Here is a 4,756-nt window from a genome sequence, read left to right on the forward strand (position 1 = left end):
AGAAACCGGCTGGGGGGGCCGCATGTGGGACAAGCCTGCCTTAAGCACACTGGTACTTGAACAGGCAGTTGAGTCCCAGAGAGCAATTGGAAGAGAGCCTCCATCATACTTGTGTAATGTATTATTTATTTGTCTAAAGAGTATGAGGTTGCTTTTTGACTCTCCCTTGTTTTTTTGACAACTGGAGTTAGATAGATGCACTTCTATAGCTATACTATGGTCTTAATCATTTCCTTTCTCTTTTTTCCTTTTGATTTCTGCTGTTTCCCTGTGTTCTGGCTGAGTATCCAATTCCCCAGTTAGCAAAATCATCAGGTAAGACATAAGTGCATAAGATGGATGGGAGGACCAATTTTACCACTTTGGTCCAAAGTGCACAAGGCCCATTATATAAGGGAAGCAAGAACATTAGGTCAAAACTTTTTGACATCTGAATACACTTTAATCTAATAATCTTTTTTATTTTTAAATAGCAGTATAATGGATTAGTAAATGTTGTGCTTTCTGTTGCTAGGAACTTGACCTATATCAACTCTATAATTTTTTAATATCAAAACAAAAATTTAGAGAACTAGAAACCAATTTAGACAATACAGATACAGAGAAAATTATGCAGCCATTCCTTTTAACCATTTGTTCTGAGACTCTCCTAACTACAAAATATAAATGTATTCCAAATTAAATTGCGTATTCCTCCAAATTAGTTTAAACTTTTTTTTGTAAATACATTACTGAATACAATCAAGATCTGGGGACATCTGTAGCTATTATATCTGGAGGTGAGGATTGAAAGGAATTCAGAAAAACATCGAAGATAAAAAAGGGACAATGAATTATGTGAATTGTGTGATGTTTTCTTGTATAATCTCTTACTATACATTGAGTCTTGCCTGTCATATGATGGCAAAAGCAAAATATTTGTAACAGGAAGGTTCCACGCCCCTCTCAAATTCTTTAGTTTCTTCAACTGAAAATATGAAATTTTGTTGTCCCCTACTTTTATTTTAGCTACATTGTGCTAAACCACAAAAAAAGAATATGGAAGACAGGGTATTTAAATAAATGATAGGACAACGATCATTCGACATTTCAGGTTCTTAACCACCAGGAAGTATTGACTTTCTATGGGAACATGTCTTCTCCCATAACTACCTCTAAAAGAAATACAGAATGCTATGTAAGGCTTACACTTGAAAATTTTGCTGGTACAACAGTCTGTTGTAGGATTATGCCTTTTAAATGGCATTTCTGTAACAAGCAACAGCCTAATATACACTGCCAAAAAGTGTGCTTTGATACTATAACCTATTTTATCAATATGAGCTCTACCAGCAAAAACTGGTGTCTATACTAGCTGATTTTGTTAGTAGAGTGACACCAGGTCACCTATTCCAGTAGAGATAGTATAGTCTGTTCTGTCAGATGTATCACTTTGTTGGTAGGTACCTATTCTAACTTCCTTAGAAACTGTATGCTACCTTCAAAAATGTATTTCCGCAATCCACCCTCCAGACGATCCCTTAGTCATAGGACCGGACTCCTTGGGAACATACAACCATTACATTTAGTTTGACCCAACCAGGGTTAGGTTGATCTAAATGCCCAATTGTGCAGGTATCCAGAGGGGTTAAATTGGTTAAAAAACTGGCATACTGATTGAAGTTAGTTCACCTGAGCAGGTGCACTTATCTAGACTGAGATTGGGGTAACCTGATATAGGAAAGGGTTAACTCAATCTTAGGAACACCTGCATGCATTTGCAGTCCAGCCCCAAGGCTGTGCTAATCCTATCCTTCCTTTCTCTGACTTAAGGGGACATAGCTAGGTTAAAAATAAATGTTAAAACAAGATGCTGTTACCCATGTTACAAGTAACAACTCAGATTTATGAAAGCAAGGCGCTTAATTTCTATTTCCTTATTTGTGTGCTTCAGATGCTTCAATTTAGTTTTTCTTTTATGGTTAGCAGTAGCAGCTCATTGTCCAAGTGTACATGCATTTGATCTTTAACAGCCTGGCATATTTTTCCCTCTATTAGCACCTCTTGGACATTCAGATCAAGGTGAAGACAGAACCACAAGAGGACACAGAAAGTAACATTTTACAACCCAACCAGTGCTCAGAAAAAGTAGAGTTCCTAGTTTGATATATATCTTAGCCACTTTAGTGATGGTATTTTTACATGTGCAGGAGACTGGTACACAACTCATGACCTATCAATCCAAATCATTCCACTTATCCAGTTTTGATAGGAGATGAATGGGAAATTAAAAAAAGAAATCCTTAGCAAAGTATGACTCAATTCTCTGAGTCAATACTCTTCCTGTCACCATCCCCTTAAAGCAAGGTGTCCTGTGGGAAAGAATAATAGCACTGACAAAAGGCTTGAGCTCCCTCCTGCCTGGCCCCATTCTCATTGTAGTCTGTGTTCTACTGTGTTCTTTATAGGGACCAGGCATTGCTCATGAACCAACACCAAAACATGCTATGCATTCAGAAACAGTTTTCATCTCTTTGCAAACTGGACAGGCTGTTGCAGGATTTGCCATGCTGATCACCCCTGTAACAAACTATAACAATCATCTGACTCCTTCCTTCCTCCATTTCAGAAACCATCTCAGCATGAGAATGGACTTCCTTGAAAGAGTCTATTTTGGTATGAAAGTTGTGTAAGAGCTTGTGGAGTTATATCCCATAGGTTTTATCCTGGGTTCATATAGTGTGATCCTGAAATCAGCTGTTTCAATCTAGTAAATACAATCCAGATTAGGGCTGCAGGGGGAAATGTATGTCTTGATAGATTTGGGTGATTTCTATGATTTCACTGGCAGTCCCACCAGCCCACACAATTCCCCTCATGGGAAAGGGATGTTAGAGACATATGGTTTGTGGCACTTCTCTCCCATTGCCAGAGGATAGATGTGCCTGTTGGCAGGATGCGGATGAGCCTAGATTGATTTATAGTGACTGTAGGGTCAAAATTATAAATCATTAGTCTGTTGGCAAAAATGTTCTGTATGATGAGAATAAGTTAAATAATACAGATCAGAAAGGTCTTAATTTACATAAGAATTGGCAAGTGAACTCTCTTGTAGATTACAAGAGACTGTCTTGTAGGATGCTCCTAACAGCAGTTAGTTAAAAGTCAAATAAAACATACTATCAATGTTTTTCTTTCACTTGCCAGTCTCAAGCTGGCTTTTTACAAAAAACTTGGCTACAACTGGGAAGTTTTGGCATGTGTTCCAATATGATTGATCTAGCCTGATTCTTTTGGCAAGTGACGCTAAATATTTCTGTCAAATGTTATAATTTAATATGATTTGAAGTAACGAGAGATGACAGCCCATATCTGACATCTAAATAAAGTGCATTATATGTGCCTATAAGAATTTGTCATCATGGACATATTAGAAGTCCGAATTATGATTTGTAAAGTATTTTTGAATTCTTACAGACAGTGTTGGGTCTAACCTCGTTTTATAGGGCTTATTTTTTCTTGCGAATTCACGTACATAGGAATAATAAGTGGACAGGGTGCCCCAGGCTATGGACTTCAGTGCCTTCATTTACAGGCCATCATTAACTAAAGAAATCTCCCAAATTGCCACTTCAAACCCTAATCCATAACTACAAGGAACAGCATCCAAAGCACTGAGGACTCTGTAGGACATGCCACAGATAAAACAGAGTTGATGTATTTATAGGGGGCAGTAGAAGGTGTATGTACAGTAGAGACAGAGAGAAAAGATTTCAATTAGCAATAACCATGCCTCAGATTGACCTCACTGACTACCATACTGCCACTGCACAAAGCTACTAATACTATCTCTAATATCGCAAAGCATTGGAAGGATCCCATTTAGAAAACTGAGTGCTGTTCTTGCCACCTGTATTAACAAATAATGAACTTAAACTGGAAAGAGTTGAAAGAAGGGTCATTAATATGCTTAAGGAAATGGAGACCTTTTCTTATGAAAGAAGGATATGGAATTTGGCTTTCTTGTTTAGCAAAACTGAGACTGTGACCAGGTACAGACATCACTCTTTTACCAGTGGAAGTGACTGGAAACCAATCTATACCTGTAACAGAACAGAAGTTCAGCACACAGACTGGTTTAAAAATGGCAGAATCTGGTCAAAGATTTGTTCCCTCCACCAAAGGGTGTGTGTGTGTTCTGTTCACTACTGATCTAAAATACACCACTTACAGGAATCCATGTAAATTAGATAGATTCCACCTCAGACCACATCCTCTCAAGCTAGGTAGAGACATTCAAAAAGCCTATCTTTATAAGTATATTCATGAGGTGAGTATTAGAGATGGAGAACAGATTTTTAGGCTGAAATACAAAACCAGCTTAAGATCATGCTGTTACAAACTGCATAGATATATTCAGAATAGAGAGGTGGTTAGCTATGGTAGTCTGAAGCCAGGTAGAAGGCAGGGCACTTTAACACAGCTACATCCTGGTTTAAAGTTGGAGTGGGTTTGCTATACTTGGATTTTTCTCAGCTTGTTTACACACAACAATTCAAAAGCAACAGCTGCTGCTGTTCTGAAAGGTGTCTAAGTATATGTGTAACCAAAGAGACTAAGTGGTGCAATTAGGCATTTTATAGGCAACAACCTACTTCATTGGACATTAGCCTGCAAATTGGAAATTGTAAGATGATTTCTGTCAGAACAGTAAAGTTTTGGAATGGTCTTCCAAGTAAAGCAGTGGGGAAAAGAACCTGAATCTCTTAGTTTAGGG

The 4,756-nt window shown here is 37.9% G+C and overlaps 2 protein-coding genes and 1 pseudogene across 5 annotated transcripts in view; 1 reads left to right on the top strand and 2 right to left on the bottom strand.

Annotated features, from left to right (window-relative positions):
* The window catches only part of MCPH1 (microcephalin 1), a 206,897-nt gene that overhangs the window by 87,248 nt on the left and 114,893 nt on the right, over nt 1-4,756 (bottom strand). The gene's annotated exons all lie outside the window — the stretch shown is intronic.
* ANGPT2 (angiopoietin 2) overlaps nt 1-4,756 on the top strand; it is a 70,373-nt gene that overhangs the window by 20,352 nt on the left and 45,265 nt on the right. The gene's annotated exons all lie outside the window — the stretch shown is intronic.
* LOC112550424 lies at nt 3,582-3,817 on the bottom strand (annotated as a pseudogene).

Source organism: Alligator sinensis, unplaced genomic scaffold (assembly GCF_000455745.1).
Source record: "Alligator sinensis unplaced genomic scaffold, ASM45574v1 scaffold1012_1, whole genome shotgun sequence".
Taxonomy (NCBI): domain Eukaryota; kingdom Metazoa; phylum Chordata; order Crocodylia; family Alligatoridae; genus Alligator; species Alligator sinensis.